Raw genomic sequence first — 20,230 nt, forward strand, 5'->3', positions numbered from 1 at the left:
AGTGGAGATGTGACACAGTCACCAGCCAACCCATGTGGAGCTCCGGACCTGGGGCAGCCTTTTAGAGTTGTCCCAAATTAGGGCAAGAGGGCGTTTCAAAGCAGGTTGTTACTAGAAGGAGGTGTGATCTTCAGATCACCAGGCAGATTCCTGTAGCTGCAGCAAACCCCAGAGGCTAACAGCTGAGGGCCATCATCTGACAGCGCTCCCAGCAGCGGGGGGACGAAAGGAAAGCATTTATCCATCGGTGCTTATGCCCTACCAGTCAAAGGTTTGCTCCCAAAACTTACTCCCCAGAACTTCTGGCTTAGTCAACGCATGGGCCCCATGTGGCTCCAGAGAAGCTCCACGGCAGACGCTGGAAGCTTCAGCAGAGATGTGAGGTGTGGGCAAGAGGCAGGGCCCTGTCAGGTGGCCCCTATAGGAAGCTGCTCAGAGCCTGCATCAGTGGCTGTAACAAAGGACAAGAGATGTCCAAAGGCACTGAGGTGGTACCCATGAGGTACTCCAGGTCTAAAACTGGATTCTGCTTTAAGAGCATCTTCTTAGTAGAAAGACAAATACCATATTTTATATGTAGAATCTAAAATCTGACACAGATGAACCTATCTACGAAGTAGAAACAGACTCAAGGACATAGAGAACAGACGTGGCTGCCAAGGGGGAGGAGGGGGGGGAGGGACGGAGTGGGAGTTTGGGGATGAGCAGATGCAAACTATTATGTACAGGATGCATCAACAACAAGGTCCTACTGTAGAGCACAGGGAACTATATTCAATATCCCGTGATAAACCATAACAGAAAAGAATATGAAAAAGAATATGTGTGTATATGTGTGTGTGTGTGTGTGTGTGTGTGTGTGTGTGTGTGTGTATAACTGAGTCACTGTGCTGTAGAGCAGAAATTAACACAACATTGTAAATCAGCTAGACTTCAATAACTTTTTTTTTAAAAGAGCACCTTAGAGAAAATCTTTTGATCTTTAGAAATCCCTAAGTAGTGACTCCCCCCCACCCCCCCTGCCAGTAAGAGTTATGTGATGTGAGGATATTTGAGCCACACACCGTTCTGGGCATTGAGATTCTATTTATGTATAGAGCCAATATTTGAAAAGTATGTCCTTTGTTTCCTGTTTCAAAGTATGACGCTTCATGAATGCATCGGAGATTATATCTGAAAACAGACGTACGCCAAACATCTTGTCTAGCAAACTCCGCACAAGTTAACGTCCTTTGCAGAAAATGAACAGTTGAAGGAGTGAAACTGTTCATATTACGCATGTGGGTAAGAAGCCATTTCTACACTCATTTTCAGAGTACCTCTGAATTTCCAGAAGCAGCTTCCTTTTAGGCTGGCTGGTTTAAGTGCAATTTTAAAACAATTGTGAATTGTCCCCTGTCCTCCTACCTACAACCCCTGAAAATGTTTCTTCTCTGAGAATCCAGTCCTGATTTTTTTCATGGTCAAATTAAGCTGCAACAAACAAGGCAAGATCCTATTTACTTTTCGTTGTAAGTAGGTCTCTGCTGTTTAAAATAGTGTGGTCTCCTGGATCACAACCCTGATGCCGAGGAACTTAGCACTTGGCTACTAATCGGTCCTGGAAAATGGACTGCGGGCAAAATTTCTGAATCTTGATATACAGCTGCTCTGCCCCTCTCTTTGAGAATAACGGGTAATGGAATCACAACTAAATTTACTTAGAGGGAGAGCTCAGCCAACACTGGTAAAAAAATTGGAATTCTACTCTACAGCACAGGGAACTATATTAATATTTTGCAATAACCTAGAAAAGAATCTGAAAAAGAATATATATGCATATATACATATATGTACATATATATATAACTGAATCACTTTGCTGTACACCTGAAACTAACATAACCTTGTAAATCAACTATACTTCAATTAAAAATCTCAAAATAATTTAAAAATTAAAAAAAAAAAGAATTAGAATCCTTCTGGCTGGAAGAGCAATGATGAAGTGCAGAAGGCATCATTTGAGTTCCAAAGGCAATGGCGGAGAAAATCTCATCTCTCAGACCATAGTCCTCTGTGATCTGTTCTACTGACACTTGACTTAAGTAGTTACTCTAACCCACTGGAGGTTGGCTATTCAAAGTTTAGTTAATCAGCTACTAGCGTTTAAGTCAAATGTATGCTTATCATGAGAATTCTTAATATAGTTGACTCCTGAACTACGCAGGGGGTTAGGGGCCCCGACCTTCCATGAAAATCCGAGCGTAATTTATAGTCGGCCCTCCGTAATTGAGGTTCCTCTGTATCCGCAACTCAGCATCCACGGGTCAAACGACCCGCTGATCGTGCAGTATTGTACTTATTGGGGGAAAAAATTCTGCATGTAAGTGGACCCTCGCAGTTCAAACTCATGTCGTTCAAGGGACAGCTGTACATACCAGAGTTTTAAAAATTATAACAGCACATAAATTCGATACTATTATATCTCATTGCAAAGTGCCTGAGGCACAGAGAGGCTAAGGAAGGCCTCCAAAGTCACACAGCTAAGCAGTGGTAGAGCTGGAGTTTAAGTCAGGCAGCACCAGCCACTGAGGTCTGCCTCTTTACTCCACAACCTCGATTCTCCCCTTATCATCAAAAACCAAGGGAGGGATTTGTCCCAGGATGTGACAAAGAGGCCAGGATGAGGGAGCCAACCTCGATGGGGGCAAATTAATCCTGTCTGGCTCTCCCATGGCCGGCCCCCTTCCAGCCCCGGGGCCCAGGAAGAGATGGGGGAACCGGGGCAGCGAAGTTACCATTTAGCTCCATCCACACCCCCAGCTGCGAAGTGTTACGTAGACGCTCCCGGCTGGGACACAGGGCAGCGGGCCAGTCAAGGCTCTGAACTCCCTGCAGCGCAGAGCCCTGTCTGTCCCGCCTCAAGCCCCTGTCCTCAGGCTCACTTCACGATGGCACCCGACCTCACGACGGTTCTACAGAAAACAGTTCTGAGATCACCGAGCTGCAGAAGACCACGAAAATAATACATTCTACGCCACGGCTCCTCTGTTCCAGGTGGTTCCCCCCGGGGGGACCGGCGTGGAACGCTCACCGCCTGCCCTCACGCCCAGAACACAAACTCTAGCAACGAGTTGCTTGTAAACTTAAGGAAAGCCTGATTATTCATCAGCCCAACCAATTATTGAGGGAACACTGGGCTGGGCATGGAGACTCTGTTCATGAACAGAAAGGCCGGCTTCTGCCTCCAGAGCTTACAGTTGAATAGGGGTGATGAACATTGCCCAACCGGACTGGTCAGGAGTATTTAAAAAAAAAAAAAGTGCCAGGTGCTACAGAATCACTTAATAGGAAGACCTTCTCTTATGGAGGCACCAGGGAAGTCACATTTCACCCGAGGCCTAAAGAATGAACAGGAGATAAACCGATCTTGGCGGGGACGGGGGGAGGAATCCATGCAGAAGGAACCGCGTCAGCAGCAGGCCTTCTCCTGGTACACTTCCACCCCGGCTTCCCACCTCTGCTTAGACCCCCTCCCTCCCTAGAAGCTGGCTTTAGGGACACCCTCCCCCCCCCCCCCGTTTCCTGTCAATAGCACTCATCACCCAGAGTCCTGGTTAGCTGTTTACTTTTGCACAGCATCCCTGGCAAACGGCCCACACCTCGAGGCCTGGGTGTCCTGTTTCTTTATTTCCCTCGTTCACAGGGACACTCCATAAAATGTCTGTGGAAAAGCAGGGAAGAAGGAAAGAGGGTGCAAAGCGATGAAATAACACCTCCCTGCAGCCACAAGTTCATTCTCCACAACGCCCTGGTTTCAGTCAAATGGAAAACGACAGCAGTTGGACCCAGAGGTCACAAGGACCACACCCCAGGCCCTTCGCACGTTAGTCTAGCGCCCAAACATCTGTGTGAGGCGGGGAGACAATGACGAATAAGATGCAGCGTCTGTGTTCAGGGAGCTTATGACCTAGGGGTGGAAACTCAACAGAAACGCAGTCCTCTCATCCTTCCATCGTTTCGCCAAAATATGAAGCAGAAATGGCAGGACGAGTCTGGGTGCCAGCCGTCCAGGCAGGATTCCGGCCTCGCCCGCTGACAGCTGGCTTTACAACTGCCCGCCGGGGCCCTGCACGAGAATCCCTGATGGATGCCTCTCTCTGCTCGCTACGAACTTTCCCGCGCCTTCGCCGGTTCTTCCCAGCGCGGGTGGGAGAGCCCCAAACCCTTCTGTCCGCGGGGCTGCCCGACCCCTCCTCCTCGCAGGGCGGGATCCGGGTCCGCCCCGTCTGCAGACCCGGGACGCCTCCGCGCGCCGCGAGCTAGGGGACCCGCGCGCTCACTCGGCCAGCCGCCCCTCCCCCGCACGACGTCACCTGGGTCACGTGGGCGACCCCCCTCCCCCGCCCCGCCGGACTCAGCCGCTCGGCCCCAGATTGGGGGGGGCGGGGGGGGCGGGCGGCGCGTCTGCTTGGCCCCTCGGGGGTCCCCGACCCCCCCCTCCGCGGAGCCCGGGTCGGCGGGAGAGGGGCCCTCTGGTGAAATCGGAACCGGGGCTCCGAATGAAGGGGAGCAGATGTCCCTGTGTTACTAGGAGGCCCGGGTGGCCTGCTGTTCAGACGACGGTCGTCGGGGCGCTGACCTTCCGGGGCCGCCGTCAGTCTCCGTGCAGATGGCCCGCCCGCCGCCCTGCCCGCTCCTCCGCGCGGGGACCGCGGCAGCCGGCGGGTCGGCGGCCGGAGGGAGCCGTCTGCGTCGCGGGGGGGGGGGGGGGGGGGGGGGGCGGGGGCTGGCGGGGGCGCCAGGCGGGAGGACAGGGCCGGCCCCGCGCACAAAGGAGCCCCGGCGGCGGCCCCTCGGAGGACAATGCAGCCCCGGAGCGCGGGGGGCTGCGCCGCGCTCCAGCTGCCTCTTCACAGCGAAGCCTGCAAACGTGCCCACTTGATTCTAAATCCTCTTAGGCGCTCGCCGTGTGAACCGGGAAGGGGGTGGCCCTCCGAGCCTTTGCAGCCCCAGGCCTGGAGCCCAGGCGCTCGGCGAGCGGTCTGCAGCGCGCATGCAAATAGAGCCGGCGTTTTGGAGACGTGGGCAGAGCCTGCAGGCTAACCAGCAAACGCCCCGATCTGGCCCTTCGGTGCCTTGCGGGGTCCTGAAAAATGTGAAGGGTGTTTCCCCTGGAAGGACTTCCTGCTAAGTGTTCAGAAAAGCCAGCTGAGCTGCGCTAAGTCATTAGTCACCCAGGTATTTACACTGTTTTTCCTATTTCCTTTCTCTCTTGGCCTCTGTGGTCAGTGGTATAAAATTCCTAGGAACTCCCACCTCAACACCAGCTTCCTGTTTATGCTCTCAGTGGCTTTAATGTTAAGCTGTTGAAAGCAGTTGACCAAGTCTCTATGAAACGACCAGCAAAGGTTTGCAGGTGCACAGAGAAAATAAACGGAGGGGGAACCCTAAACCCAAATGGGTAGGTCAAAGGTTCGGGTTCATTTTTAATCACGTATGTCAGAATCACATGGGGAAAAGGTAACAGTGAAGTGTAATTTGATGCCTAAGATCGTGGCTCGGTTTCATTTGGCCCCTGTGTCTACAGGAACCTGTAAAATATGATCCGCTAAACCATGAACGTTTTCGCTTCTCGCGGTTAAAGGCCTTTTTTTCTAACGTGGCATGACATTCTTTTGTTATAGAAGGCGAAAGTTCGCGCGTCCGCACGATGTGTGTGCCCCTGCGTGTGCCTTACACCTCCCCGGGCTGTTCTTCCTTAAGTTCCTGCAGCAAAAATGTTGCATGTATGTAGCTACCTGAATTGCAGCCTCCCTGACCTGGAAAGAACCTTAAAAGGGCAGCTCACCCAGCCTTTTCTGATGCAGAATTCCCTGTAGGACTGCCACGAAGTGAAGGATAGGATCCCTCTGGAATTCCCTACATCAGAAGAACCTAGGGGTAAGACGGGAATAAAGACCTACTACAGCATGGACTTGAGGATATGGGGAGGGGGAAGGGTGAGCTGGGACAAAGTGAGAGAGAGGCATGGACATATATACACTACCAAACGTAAAATAGATAGCTAGTGGGAAACAGCCGCATAGCACAGGGAGATCAGGTCGGTGCTTTGTGACCACCTAGAGGGGTGGGATAGGGAGGGTGGGAGGGAGACGCAAGAGGGAGGAGATATGGGGATGTATGTGTACGTATAGCTGGTTCACTTTGTTATAAAGCAGAAACTAACACACCATTGTAAAGCAATTATACTCCAATAAAGATGTTAAAAAAAAAAAGATAGCATGTCTCCTTGACAATCTGATTTTTTTTTTAAGGTTTTCGATCCATAAAACTAGAATCTGTCTCCACTTGTGGAGCCAGAGGCAGAATTAATCTAATTTCTCTTCCACGTGATACTACCCTTCAGGTATTTGGAGGCAACTCCCATGTCCCCTCAGCGTTTTCTCCCAGTTAAATACCTGCAGATCCTTCACCAGTTCCTGCCGTGGGTCTGAGTCTCCTGCACCATCCGAGTATCCGGAGATGCTCCAGTGCATCTGTGCTCCTTTGAAACTGAAGATGGTGTTTCAGTCATGCAGAAACTCAGCCTAGGAGGCAGCACGGGAGGAATATGGCTTAAAACCAACAGGGAAAAGCAAACCATGGCCAAGTTATTCAGACAAAAATCAATTTTGATTTTTCCATTTTAGTCTTTTTCTACTCTGTGGCAATCATGCCCGACTCAGTTTTGAAGCCCAGGAAAGAAGGAAAAAGCTGTATTGCTAGCGAGCACCGAGCCTTTCACGCTCTTGCATTTTATCCTCACAAAACCCCTCTGAGCGGGTACTATTGTCATTCCTCTTCTACAGGCTCCAAGGTCAAAGAATCCACCCAGGGTCACCCCGCCAATAGGTAGCAGAGTGAGGTCTCTAACCTGTGACTTGCGCTTTCCATTTCCTGAAGCTGCTGCCCTGGAGCCCATAGTGAAAAGGGAGGTCCTGGACTGGATTTGTTTTTCAGCATGTTCTACGACATACAGCTTTAATTCAAGGCCAATTCGTATACATCCTATTTATAAAGCTACAAAAACTTCTGAAATGCAAGTTAAGAACTTTAAGGGGGAAAGTTCTTTCTGGAAGCAAATGAAACAGAAATTCCAAGTGAAAGCCAAAAGTCATCCCAAACATGGTTTTATTCCAATGGCATTACTTAACGGTGAAGTGTTATATTACCCTTGAATTTCCTGCCTGGGCTCAGGATAGGCCGGGCCCTTGATGCTATTTTGACTGTCCATGTATCACAGCAACGCCGTCGCCCCTAACTCACGCCGGCCCTCCAACGTGTCAGTTACTCAAGAAAAAGGGGAGAATGTTCCCATGCACACACTGTAATTTTTTTCGTGTTGCTCAGCCTGCCAGAACAAACGTAAAACCACAGAAAGAAGATTTACATCAGCCTCTTCCCTGTCTGGCTGTTAGTTTACAGTTTTAGGAGGGGCTGGACATCAAACACTTGAAACTGTCATCCATACATTCCTTCTCGGAATAAAGCAGCATTGGCGTGCGCCCCTGCTAAATTATTTTCTACCCCCAAATGTTGGAAACTTTTGCCCTCCAGGAAAATACTCTACAGAAGACACACTGAATTAAGGGAGTTCGTTCTGAGAAAGTCTCTTGCGGTCTATAATAAACTGGCACATGGTGACATCTGGCCAGATGGATTCTCCGCCTTAGCAGGGGTGTTGCCTGGATGCTTGGTTTCTCTGATTTGTTGGCTATTCTAAATAGTGCTTGAGAGAATTTTTTCTTACTGCCCTATCTAAAGCACCCCCCCCCCCCCCCGCAAAATCACTGTCACATAAATCTGTTTATTTTCTTCAGAGTCTTTATGGCAACTTAATGCTCTATTCCTTACACGTTTTTTCACGGTCTACCTTCTCTTGGTCACGACTCGTGCGTAAATCAGGTAACCTGGTCCATCTTGTTTATTACCTAGCATACAGCAGGTCCTCAGGAAATGTTTTTTGAATGAATACATCTCTCGTGGATGTATATGTTGCTCTTAGACAATTTTCTCCTTAAGATTAATCCTTTGAGTCGTCCAATTCCTAGAGACAGAAAGTAGGACACAGTTGCCGGGGGCTGGGGGGCAGGGGGAATGGGGAGTTCGTGTTTAATGGATGCAGAGTTTCAACTGAGGAAGAGAAAAAAGTTCTGCAGATGGATGGAGGTGATGGGGGCACGACAATGGGAGTACACCGAATGCCACCGAACTGTACATTTTTAAATGGTTAAAATGGTAAATTTTATAGTTACCTGTCTTTTACCACAAGAAAAATAAATGAATTCTTTGAATTGAAATTCTTGGGCTAAGGGTAAGTGTGTATATTTTAAATTTGGGTATATGTTACTAAACTTTCCTCCAGAAGTGATGTCAGTTTACATGCCAGCTACCAGTTCACAAGAACAAGCATTTCCCAGCAAGCTGGCAACATTCTTTGCTCAGTCCCTTTATTCTTTGTACTTGGTAGGTAAACACACGCACACACCACAGTATAGTTATTTGTGTCACTATACTGACTATTAAGAGTTGAGTATATTTTTATATGTCTGGCATTTCTTCTTTGGTAAAAAGCTGATGTGTTTCCTTTCCCATTTTTATTGGGCTATTTGTTTCCTTTTATTGATTTGTAGAAGACCTGTGATCCGTAAAGGTATTAACTCTTAGTCTGTTATGTAGTTTGCAAATATTTCCCCCAGTTTATTATTTCTCTCTAAACGTTATTTGTAATTTTCTGCTGTATGAACTTTAAAATTATGTGTTGTATCAATATAATGTTGGGATGAAAAAGTCCCTCATTCCGAGATTATAGAAATAGTCATCTATGCTTTTATCCAGTACATTCGTGGCTTTGTATTTTTATATTTGATGCATCCATATGTTGACGGTAAGCAGCAAAGATCCAACTGAATTTTCTTTTAACAGACAAGTTATTCTATCATCGTTTATTATAAAGTCCATATTTTCTCTCAGGAATTTGAAATGACATCTTTTTGTTGTAATAAACAGTCATATTCTGAGGCCCATTTCATTGCTCTATCTATCCCAGCACCTAGACGTGCTGTTCTACGTACAGCGAGTTACCAATATATTTAGATGGCGCTTGTTGCCATAAATCTTATACTCGTGACTAACCTTCAAGAACGGATCCATTATTGGAAAGATTTTAAATGACGTATAATTGTAAATTGGAAAGGTATAGCCAGACGGAGAATTTCCTCTACTGGGAGTCAGCAAGGAAGATGCTTTGGCAAGGACCCGTGGTAGGAAGGAGAGGGCCTGGCTGGGACGATGGGCACAGCGTCAGGTCTGCCCTCATATCCGAATCACATTCCCCAGCGAGATGAACTCGGTTACCGTGTGGTGGACATTAAGCTGGTGTTACTGAGTTCTCTCTCTGCTACTTATTAGCTTTGTGGTCTTGGATGAGTCACTAAAGCAATCTGCTTATCTCAAGGCAAAGAACGGCTCCCAGCATGATCACTGTATAGGTTAAACTGTACATTCAGATGCGCTCTGCAGATAGCGTCTAAATATTTACTATCATCGTTACTATTACTGCGACTGCTGTAGGGGAAGACGGTTCCCCTCCCGTGTCTTCCCGCTTCTGCCCGTTCACCTGCATCCTGGCCCGGCCCCTTCCTTGTGACACATCCGTGTCTTCCAAGGAAGAGCTGCCAACAGAATGGCGAGGCTCAGAGGCCGCCGTCCTTCGAGGGCGTGTTCCCAGGCAGTGGCCCCTCTGACGCACCTCGTCCAGGACACTGCTGGGTGCCTGTGCTTGTTCTCTCCCTACAGACAGTCGTAATTCGCTAATCCTATCATTTACATTTCCTTGCGGGGGAGGAGGCCTTCGTGTCTGTGTGGCCTTCGGTCTAGACCGCAGGCTCCGATCCAGCTCAACCCGTGAGCGCTGCACTGGGGTCCCTGGGATATAACAATGCCGTGTGTTTGGGTTACCACTCTGCCACTGTTCCTTGCGTGCTATCACAGGTGTTCCGCGGTCACACACAGTCACACCTCACGGGAGGGGGACTGACTGACAGAGGCTTGGGACACTGCTAGTTCCCGAACGACGATACCATCCGGGATGTCAAAGCCTCACCTCTGTGACCTCTAAGCTCTGACAATCTCCCGTCCCCAGCCTGGGTCGGTCACTCCCACGGGGAGAGTCTGTGGAGGACACAGAGTGAGAGTTCAGTGGACGCCAGTTACTGTCACCGCTCTCACCCCGGGCTCTGCAGGCGGGGAAGTGGGGCCCTGTGACACGGGGAGCTGCTGCGCCCGGGTCTCCACCCCAGCGTGCTCAGCCTACACTGACCCCTTGCCCTCCACGTGGCCTTGCCCTCCACCTCCAGCCCCTCTGGGCCCCCGGCTCTCTCTCGACCTGCTACTCTCTGGGTCCAGCCCACCCTTCGCCCCAGCCCCTGCCTTCCCTTCTCCAGTTTGCCAGGGCTCCTTACGTTCTGTCTCCGTTTCTCTGGGTGCTGTTTCACCAGGCAGCTCGCCAGGGCAGCTAGAAGAAAGCCTGATGAGTGTTCAAGGCATCCCACGCCCAAGCAGGACGTGAGAGCTGCCAGCCAGCAGGGGGTTCTGTGAAGGACAGGCGCACAGCGAACCGTGGGCACGGCCAACCCTGGAGCCTGCTCTCGTTAGAGGGAGGCTGGGTAGCATCTGGCATCTCTGTGCATTCCTGCAACGCCTGTGCCACTTACTGGGGTCAGAGGTGGGCAAGACAGACGTGATTCTCAGCCTCCTGGGAACTCAGTCCAACGGGGGAGACAGACGAACACCACGAAACACGTGAATAAACAACCCAGTGTGGCGAGCGCTGTCCAGGCATGGCCTGGGTGCTGAGGTCAAGGCGAGGGGTCCCGGCCTGTAGGCCCACTCAGACCTGATGCCAGGGAAGCCCTCCCTGAATGCCTGAATCCCACTTTCAGCAAGAACTCTTTTCTCATCCCATACAGATTTGGAAAGACTTCCATCAGCTCCTCTTACATTTTGCGACTTTTCTAGTGACAAAAACAGACACAAAAAATGATCACCAGGTGGTAAGTAGCGAAACCTGTAAAAGAGGGCATCCCTGGCCCCAGTCACACTTCCCTCTTTGTTTGCCCTTTGACACCTTTTACTTGATTGCACTGAGGCCTGGATTAATTTTTCCTGGCCCAAGGCCCATGCTAATTTACATGGCTATTCTATATAGGGGTCAGATCCAGGAAGACAGCAGGCCAGCCTGGATTCACAAACAGAGTCACATCCATCAGATAGCTATGAGCTCAATATACTCAGGGAGAAGAATGGAGGGTAATGAGAAATCCTACCGCGGCCTGAAAGCGTGACTCACCAGGGTTGCCCTGTGGTCAGGCTGATGGGTAAAGCACTCCATCATCCTTCTGTTCTCCTTGTCAAACACTTGTGGGATTCCATTTTGGGCTTTAGACATGTAATTATGGTTCCCATTGTTTCCAGAGCCAGAATGAAACCTCAGATGATACGATTAATTGTGAGCTAAGTGGAGTGCCCTCTTTCATTGTATGCCCTCTTCTGCGATGTTCATACAAATAAATCCTCGTTTCCTGCAGCAACACTATATACTGCCGAACCACACGAGTCCCTAAAATCCACGTTCATATTTAGCTGTTGTTCCGAGTGGGGAACTGGTAGACTGACTTACAGCTGGGGCTAAAAGCCACCGTGGGAAACTCTATTCTTTCGCTGTCTGTGTTGGCATCATCAACAATTCTTTTGGTCACTGGCAGTGTTTATTCATTTATTCACACATTCATTCATTCGATCAATCAACAAAGACTATTTTAGGTCTGCTATGTGGCAGGAAACATACTAAGTGCAAGGTGAAAAGGCATATGGTCTCTGAACTAAAAACAGAGCTGCCACGTGATCCAGCAATCCCACTCCTCGGCATTTACCCAGACAAAACTCTAATTCTGAAAGATCCATGCACCCCTATGTTCATAGCAGCACTATTCACAATAGCCAAGACATGGAAACAACCTAAGTGTCCATCAACAGACGAATGGATAAAGAAGATGTGGCACATATATACAATGGACTACTACTCAGCCATAAAAAAAGAACAAAATAACGCCATTTGCGGCAACATGGATGGACCTAGAGGTTATCATACTAAGCGAAGTAAGTCAGAGAAAGACAAATATGTGATATCACTTATATGTGGAATCTAAAATATGACACAAATGAACTTATCTATGAAAGAGAAACAACCTCACAGACATAGAGAACAGAGTTGTGGTTGTCAGGGGGAGGGGGGTGGGAGAGGGAAGGAGTGAGAGTTTGGGGTTAGCAGCTGCAAACTAGTATATAGAGGATGGACAAGCAACAAGGTCCTCCTGTAGAGCACAGGGAACTATATTCAATACCCTGTGATAAACCGTAATGGAAAAGAACATGGAAAAGAATACATACATGTGTATAACTGAATCACTTTGCTGTACAGCAGAAATGAACACAACATTGTAAACCACCTATACTTCAGTAAATTTTAAAAACCTCGAACAGGCATGGTCTCTGGCCTCAAAACTGCCCGGCTGGGAAGGTGTCCCCCTTGGGGCAGGTGTTGTATCCGAGTCACCTGGGCAGTCACATATGTCTGCTCTTCTCACCCCAGACTCGTCCGAGATTCTGATTTGCCAGGTCCAGAGAGAGGCCCTGGCGTGTGGATCATGAAAAAACAAGACTCTGACAATAGTTCTGATTACACCCTTGGGTGATGAACCACTGGTCTAGTGATCTTTCCAGAACTCTGTAGAAATCAGCTCCTTTTCGTGGGGCAGTAGGGCCACAAGCCCCTCTTGGCCCAAGATGTCAGGAGCTGCCCTGGGCCAGGGGTAACACGGGCTCCCGAGGGCCTGTTTCCAGGCACGGGGTCGGGCCTGCACCGGCCACCTTCTCTCATGCCGACTCTGGCTGGGGCATCTCTGCTGTCGTCTGTCCCTGGCCGGGGGCACCGCTTTGTGCTGAGCTTACCTGGTCCCCTGACCTCTCCCCTGGCTCCGAAAGCCCGCCTTCTGGGGTTGGCTCTGAGGTTACACCTCATGACTGTCTCAGCCCCCTTCTCAGTGCCGTGGGGACCCAGGGCACCTGGCTCTGTGGGCTGAGGAACGTGGAGACGCCGAAGCGGTCAGAAAACTGGCATTTAGGGAAGTGTCAAAGCTCAGAGGAGGTGCTGGGCAGGGAGGCCCCGCCACCGAGGAAGGTAAACAGAGAGGGTGAGCCGGGCTCTGATAGCAGCTTCCGAGCACGGGGTGGGAGTGGGGGGGGGGGGGGGCACGTTCTTTATCAAGTGCCCACAGGTGGGGGCGGGGACAGTTAAAGGCCTGGGCGCAAAGCAGGCCTCGGAAGGGTCGCGGGCCCGTGCAGCAGTCAGTGTGGCCAAGCTCCGGTCCGAACACCGCACGGTCGCTGCTGGACCGTCACTCTTGAGTGACCGGCAACGGTCTGCCTCAGCTCGTGAACTGCTGAGCTTTGTTTCTCATTGCTAGCGTCACGCCTGATTATTTTGGACATGACGTTCTGGCCTGAATACGGCTGACACTGGGGACAAGTCAGAGATGGTGTGCTCACCGTTTTATAATGTAAGGCTGCGTATGTAAAGCCTGGGCCAGACAGCCAGGGTTTAGGGTCCGTAGGTCTCCTGAATGGATGAACGCAGTCACTCCAGAGAGTCTTACTTAAACTCAAATAAGCTGGAAAAGTACAAGTAAAACCAGAAATAGCTGCTGTATGTTTGCTAACTGTGGCGATTTGCTGGGTTTTGACCTTCAATCATCACATCTTCTCGCAGCGCGTCATCCGTGGGTTCATTTGCTCGGCTTTCCCTGCGGGGTGGAGGGGATGTCCTAGGCGGTGCCTCGGAAGCTGACCCCAAACCACGCCTCCTTCCTCATGGCCACACCCCCTCCCCTCATACATGGACCACCGGGCACACATGCAGATAAAGTGAACAGACGTGGTTCCCTGTCCCTCAAGTCGCCCCGTCGGGTGAGGGGGACAGCCACGGAGCAACCGTTCCAAGGTGATGGAGCCTGTGGTGGCGTCTGCCCGGGGGCTTGAGGACGCAGAGCAGAGAAGCCAGGAGCACCGCTCTGCGGAGCCCGGGGCGCACGGTCAGATGGGGGGCGCGCACGGAGGGCAGGCCGGGAGGCAGCTCCGCGCCGAAGCCTGACCCGTTGCTCCGTGAGTGGCTGTCCTGCGTGTGCCATTCCTGCCCCTCTGGCACTTCGGCGTGACCACGGTCCACCCGCAGCCGCCCTCCAGGGCCTCAGCTCAGCTGGAAGAGAAAACTCAGCCCCTTGTTCTCGGGACACAGGGAGGGAGCCGGCGGCGGGCGTTTATTTCTCTTCTTTTGGCCGTTGAAACAAACCACACCGAACTGCTGCTGGGATCCCCGTGCAGGTGTCCCACAGACCTGGCAGCACACGGGTCTCCTCCGGGTGCGGCCTCGATGGAAACACATCCTGAGCCCTCAGAGAGGTCTGTGGCGCGAGGCTAAGAATAGGCGAGCAGAGCAGCCCCGGCTCAGGGATCAGTGTGCTTTGCAGGCCCCAGGAAAGGCAGCTGTAGCAATTTCAGGCCAAGCCTCAGGGTCGTGAGAGACTTCCCAGCTTGGCTCCTGGAGCTGGGAAAGACGGGCAGGATGTGGTGCAGTGGCCGTGTGCGGTCTGCAGGGCCAGCGCTCCCAGCAAAAAGCCTCCTACAGACGCTTTGAACAGTGCTAACCAGTTTAAAAAAAAACAAAAGAGCGCGCGTGCGCGCACACACACGCACACACACACGCACACACACACACCCCCTGAACAGCTCTTTGCGTTAATCTCCTTCAGTGGAAACTGGGATTTGGGGCAGTTCTCAGAGCGGGCGGCCAGCTCTTGGTTTTCAGGGTCTTCTGAGTATGTATAGCCATCAGCAAGGCCGTGAAAAACACAGCGTGTACCCTGATAAAGCCACATGTGTCCCAGGTTGACGGACGTGAGTGATGGCCAAAACCCAGAGCAACAACTTCTCGGTGCTATCTGGAAAGGACCTGGCCAAGCCCGGTGTGTGACGGTGCAGGAGTCCGTTTTCTAACCCCTCCCTGCCAACGCCTCTCCCCTCCGCCCTTGCAGCCGTGGAGCCCGTCCGCTGATCGCTGGCATAGTTCCATTCCGGGGACATGGGTCCGAGGGACTGGAATGATAATAGGTTTCAGTCCTGACTCAGTGTGTTCTAGGGCAGAAAAGGCACTTCCTCTTTGCTTCTGAACTCCTTCCTGAAGAGAAAAGCAAAAAGCCACTCCCAGGAAGGCAGAGCAACATAGTCACCCCTGCAACCCCAGGGAACCACTTCAGGGGGCTTCTGTTAGCAGCAGGTGGAGGAGCTCTTTTCCAACCAAGTGTGTGAAACCTGAGACGCTCTGAGCACACTGCTGGTGAGTCCCACTGAGGGGGGTGACTCAGTTCTTTAGACTCTGATAAGGATCGGTACTGGAATCCCTAGGGCAGCTGCCATCAACATTTTGGAACGCATACATTTTAAAAACAAGGAAAGGCTCTACCCTTTTACTTTTCATTTCTTTATTCTTTTGATTTACCTTAAGCAAGGCACTTCATTTTCTCCCCAGCTTTGTGGAGCTGTAACTGACAAGGCCCTACTCTTTAAATCCCCACGTAGAGGAAAAGATCTTCTTAAACAGATTGTTCTCTTACTCTTTCCCGACCCGGAGAAGAGTCTTTCTTCCAAATACATCCTCCTTGACGGCTGTAAGATAGGACTGATGGGAAAGGACGGGAGAGGGAATTAGTATTTCCTAAGTGACCGCTGGATTCCGGGTCGATGAATAGCCAGTGAAGCAGATTTCTAACGTGGGCAGGTCCGCTCCATCAGACTAGCTGAAGACGCCTGGAGACAGGTAGCGTGTGTGAAGGCTGCAGCCTGAGGTCACGCGGTCCAGGTTCGTGGAGACGCCGAGTCACCTGCTCCGCGGGTTTGTGTGCATTTCGTGAGCTGACCCTCGAGCAGTCAGCACAGTATCCAGCACAGAGGACAGGCTCGGGAAACGCGAACTCCTTCTCCAGTTATATCATTCCCGGCCCATAGCTCTGAAACCCATAGTTTATGTTCACTAAACACCGATTCATTTGGAAAGATAGACCCGGCATTAACCACAGCTGCGGTACAAGAACCATGACTTGCGTTGATGCATATTTCGGGGGGAAAAGGCACAGAGTGACGAGCAAATAGCTTGCCGTTTGGTGGCCTAGAAACGTGTTACTAGCCTGTGCTTCTTGCACCAGCAGAGTTAAAGCTTGTGCCAAGTAGGAAAAGACTGCACTCCCGGGGGGTCATTAACTCACCGCGCGGATCAGGCTCTTACTTGAGCCTTCTCCCTTTTATTCCAAAGAGATTTTTTGCAGTTATTCCATTTAGTTCTAAAGACCTGAAGTGTTATGGGATAAATCTGCTTATGGTGATGGATGGGCATTTGGACAACCCAGGGCTTTGCTTCAAGGGCACTTTTATGAGCGCTGAACATCACTCAACAGGGAAAGAGCCCAGCACCCCAACCGAGAAGTGTGTGTTCCTCTCGCGTTGCAGGGAGACCAGGTGACCTGTTTAAAAGTGCCCGACAGATTGGTGACAGGCAAAGTGGGCTGCCATCGGCCATACTCTCACACAGAGGGAAAATGAAGGAGCAGGTCATCCGCTGCCCATCTGCCTTTAATTAGAAACAAAGGAAGTCAGGTCTTTTTATCCACTGGAGAAAAACAGTGAAACTTGACTAGCTGAACACTGAAAATCCCTGTCATCAAGAGTCCATGGGATTGAGCTTCTGGAAGGCCAGCCCAGCGGTAAACGCCGGTGACGTGGCTGTCCAGCTGGAGTGGCTGCAGAGAGAGAGAGTCACGGGATGGAGCATCGTTAGCAGCTGGTACAGGAGTGGGGAGCGGGCCCTGCCTTGCCGCCTGCCCTGGAGCCCTCAGGTCCAGTCGTGGGCCACTCTGCTCTGATCTCCTGAGGAGAGAATGGCACCAGACATTTTTCCCGTTCCAGATGCAAACCCAAGAGCTTGAGTCCAAATGTTCTCAGTGCAGGGAAAACGTTCTGAGACCTCAGAAAACTCATTTCCCCGGAGACCATTTTCCTGACTTGTAATTGGGTCGGTGGATCACCCGTTTTAGAAAGGTTTGGGGTGGTCCAGTTTCCTCTGGGAACCCTGGAGGTTTCATGGTTTCAGTTTCCGGAGTTTTCTGCTGGCCTCGGAGTTCCAGGGAAAACTGAACTTGCTGAGGAAGCGAGCGCCAGCTGTTTGGCCGCAGAGGTAGTTTCATGCTGAGGAAAAGAAAACCCAATTCGGATTCCTTCCCCTTTCTTGATACGAGCGAGGGAGCTGGCCTGAGCACAGCCTGTGTGCAGAGGGAGGCTTTGAAAGTTTCATCCCTGGTATACCTGCATAAGAAAGATCTGAACATTTCAGAAAGACTGAGAATTTCAAAACATTGTGTAATGAGCTGTACATTTTTTTTTTTTTTACAAGTGCCATTAGATCTCCTGCTACCACCGCTAAGCATCAAGCATCACCCCCCCCCCCCAAGGGCCCCAGTCGGTTGTGACTGGGGATGGTGTGAGTCTCTGATTTCCACACACTTTAACACAGCCCTCTAATCTGAAGTATGCAAACTAGGTTTTCTCCTTTCAGAAAGATGATCCCATACACTTTGGTTGAGAAGCTATGCACATTTCACAGGGAGGGGATAGGAGCCATCCAAAAGGATGGAAATTGCTCAAATGAACAATGTGCGTTTCCTCTCCTCCCCGGGGGAAAATAAATGCAAAAACATCTGTTGTGAAAGTTAAAGTCTACTCTTCAACTCCTCCAACTTTCTCAGTCCTTGTTTCCTACAGCAGGGCACTAACAGAAAGCAAGGTGGCTTTTTTTTTTTTTTTTTTAATGCATGCAGAGAGAATCCGAGCTACAAATGGTCCAGGGCACCAGCGTGGAGACTGAGAAGATCAAGTCAGGACAGTCAGCTTCTAGAACAAGTTGGTGGAGGGTCCCTGTGACCACAGAACTAGTTGAGGAGTGTCAGCAGGCATCCCTGGGCAGCCTGGGTGGTCCTCCAGCCCCAGGGGTCATTACCCTGCTCTCTGTAACAATAAATGTCAGAAAGCACAGCCCATCTCCCTAAATGAGCAGAAACCTTTCCCCGCTTTTCCAGCCCCATCAAATATTTCTCCTTCCAAAGGCAGGACGGTCGCGTGTTTCTTGAAGCTAATCAAGTAGGGACAGTTTGAGGTGCAGGTGGAGAGTCACCTCTCTGAGGCCACTAGATTCAAGCCTTCACCATCTGTTCTGGGGGAGCCCAAGGAGGGCATCAGACGGGAATTTCCACCTCCCAGCTACAGAGCCATTGTAGGAAGATCCGGCAACACCAGGTCAGAGCTCCATATCCAGTTAGGGCAGGTATTTCATCAAATGCCAAACACAAGTTGGTTTCCTTCTTTCCCTTCAGAGTTGCTCTGGTTAATTTCATCAGGTCCCTGAGCTTGGCATCAAGACCAGTTAGAAGAGAATAAGGATAAAGTCCGCGAGTGTGCAGGGCTAAATAGATAAAAAAAAAAAAAAAAAAAAAAAAAAAAAGCCGTCGCTCACAGATCCCAGTGGAGCTTTCTGGCAGGAGCCACTTTCCAGCATCAAAGCCATTTGGAAGTTATCTATAAGATGTTTGACCTTTTAGCTGATATAGCTGCTTTGGTCTGATTCGCAAAATACGCAAAGTTTTCCAGCCATGACCTTGGCTTTCCGCTTCCTTTTATTTCTTCTTTTGTCTCTTGAACCAGACTATTCTCTGAGTGTAGTTTGCTTCCACTGGCCAAAGGTGTTAGAAGCGAGGGCTGGGTTCAGATATGTCACTCAGTCCAGCCTCTTTGCCCCTGACGATGAAGGAATTCTGTGCAAAAGACCTTATCATTGCTCATCTTGGCACATTCCAACAGCCCGCCTGTGTGGGCCCCAGACAAGCCCCCACTGTGGCCAGCTGGATGGATGTCTCCAGGGAACCCTCTCATCTCAGAGGGTCACTTCCTTTCTCAGGCTACAGCCACAAGAGCGGTGTCCACTGGGGCTGGGAAAGTAGAGGCCAAACCAGGACTGCAGGAAAACCAGGCAGGGTGTGTTTGGAGGCGTCTGTGATCCGCAGAGAGGCAGATACCTCCTCTCTGTTGAGAGTGACTTGGGGATTATCTCCATTTGCCTTCGATTCCTAAAGGTCATGCACTGTGGTCCAAACCATGTAATTCACCAAAATCTGCACAGCTGAACTAGATTTTTGCATCCAAATTTCTTTTCTAAGAATCAGCGTATTTCTGTCTCGTGATCTTGTGTCTCCAAATATTGCCAAGCGTGTGTGCGCAAGGTGTGGATACACTGGGGCCAAACCTGGGTGGCCATCTGTGTGCAGACGTGTCCCTCATATGTCCTCCTCTGCCAGTTTGCTGCCTGAAACCTCAAACAGGAAACGGAATCTTTAATTCTACCATCTGAGCCAAGGACTCTGCCAAAAGGAAAAGATGCTTGTGGAAAACGTCCCACGAGATTTTCGATGATGTGCGGATTCTTGCCTGAGGTTAAGCTCTGAAGGAAGTTGGTGGCGGGGATGGGAAAGGGGTGGTCGAGAACAGGCGGTCCGTGGGTCCCAGAAAAAAGCAAAGCGTATCTGGAAGGGCATCAGAAGGGACACGCAGGGAAAGGAAGACAACTTCACCTACGCCACACCTTGCCTGGTCATCGGTGGGTTATTCTCTTGGCATCAGCAGAGCAGGCCTGCGGGTGAGGGCTCTCAGTGGACGGGAAGCTACTTTTCTCCACACCAAGGTCAACAGCAAACAAAGCTGCCTTTGTGTCCGGTTCACCCTGAACTTTGCTGACCACCCTGCCCCCAGCAGAGCCGGGAGGAGCTGACTCGATCGTGAGATCCAGCTCCCATTCACCTGGTTATAGACACAGGGACGCAGCCATGGGTTTCCAAACCTTTGCTCCTGACGTGCCTTCAAGGGCAGGTATCCACAGGCCCGTGGGTCTCCAAATTGGGAGAACTAATATTAAAGCAGCATCTGCTCTAGATCCAATCTCCAACCACCTGGCCCTTTCCATCAGGTCCTCCAAAAGGCCGAAATAACCTTTAACATG

At 50.6% G+C, this 20,230-nt stretch overlaps 1 long non-coding RNA gene across 1 annotated transcript in view; it reads right to left on the bottom strand.

Moving 5' to 3' along the window:
• LOC116749887 overlaps positions 1-20,230 on the bottom strand; it is a 149,413-nt gene that overhangs the window by 6,080 nt on the left and 123,103 nt on the right. Inside the window, exons 7-9 of the long non-coding RNA XR_004348723.1 lie at positions 7,953-8,068; positions 7,194-7,372; positions 6,441-6,569 (exon numbers count right to left, since the gene is read on the bottom strand). This is a non-coding gene — a long non-coding RNA (uncharacterized LOC116749887). The remainder of the gene's footprint in view (positions 1-6,440; positions 6,570-7,193; positions 7,373-7,952; positions 8,069-20,230) is intronic.

This window comes from Phocoena sinus, chromosome 2 (genome assembly GCF_008692025.1).
Source record: "Phocoena sinus isolate mPhoSin1 chromosome 2, mPhoSin1.pri, whole genome shotgun sequence".
In the NCBI taxonomy this organism is placed as follows: domain Eukaryota; kingdom Metazoa; phylum Chordata; class Mammalia; order Artiodactyla; family Phocoenidae; genus Phocoena; species Phocoena sinus.